We start from the raw sequence: 1,160 nt of genomic DNA, 5'->3' as shown, positions 1-1,160 counted from the left end.
ATCAAACAAATAAAATTCAAGTTAACAAAATAAGGAGGGATGTAATATCCTTAAAAAGTGTTGACGCTATGTCAACTACGTCATCTAGTACACTCTAGGCAAACGAACGCAATTGCTGAATAAAGCACGATGTGCAAGAAAGAGGACCTGGCGTATTTCCTCTAAATTTAGTGTCCTCGATTACCCAACACACATATTACTTATTATTATTATTATTATTATTATTATTATTATTATTATTATTATTATTATTATTATTATTATTATTATTATTATTATCACATTATTAAGAAGACACAATATAATAATGATATAATCATGTATAATAATAGTGGATTCGATGTCACATCACCATAAAACACAAATTACTCGTCAAAGCTTCACACCATTCATCAACTTTAATAGCTATGTATTCGATCTCCCATCACAAGAAAACACAAATTACTCGTCAAAGCTTCATACCTTTCATCAAATTTATAGGTAAAGCTTCACTCACTCAAGATAAAAAAGAACGTTAGGATTTCACTACAACAGCAAATTTATTGACCTTAGACTTCGACGTTATTTGGCGACCTCTAAGGAGGTGGGTCCAGGCTTTAAAGTGACGCCTGCATTAGGAAAATATTATAAGAGCTATGGATGCGCTACTATTGATAAAATTAATTTTCTAGAAAAAAAATAAATGATGCCTACAGCACCCGGTATTCCCAAGCGGTCTCCCATCCAAGTACTAACCAGGCCCGACGATGCTTAACTTCTGTGATCGGACGAGAACCGGTGTTTTGAAGGAAGTATGGCCGTAGACAAGGGTGCACCAACAGTGCAACACTTCGATCATTGAGCTCATTAAATGATATTTCACTAAAATAAGTTTTTAACCAATGAATAAAACGATTCCATAGCAAAAAAATTTTTTATCGTCATTTGAATTTTCAAAAAGCATCAGAGTTAAATTAAAAAAATCGAAATAAAAATCGCCGCAGAAAAATATTTATAATTTTTTGAAATTTATGAAATTTCAGAAATGTGTTCAGACTATGTTTATGTACATGTGGTAAAAATTTAATTTGTACATGTGATAAAAATTTCATTTCCAGAGATCGAGATATAATCATGTATAATAATAGTGAATCAATGTCATTAAAGAATTGAGAGAAATC

The 1,160-nt window shown here is 31.2% G+C and overlaps 1 pseudogene; it reads right to left on the bottom strand.

Moving 5' to 3' along the window:
- Positions 1 to 686: 686 nt before the first annotated feature.
- LOC117103239 lies at positions 687 to 805 on the bottom strand (annotated as a pseudogene).
- Positions 806 to 1,160: the final 355 nt, after the last annotated feature.

This window comes from Anneissia japonica, unplaced genomic scaffold (genome assembly GCF_011630105.1).
Source record: "Anneissia japonica isolate Jap-2015-1 unplaced genomic scaffold, ASM1163010v1 scaffold5826_len1195_cov88, whole genome shotgun sequence".
NCBI classification, from domain to species: Eukaryota; Metazoa; Echinodermata; class Crinoidea; order Comatulida; family Comatulidae; genus Anneissia; species Anneissia japonica.
This window is presented reverse-complemented; position numbering and strand designations above follow the sequence as displayed.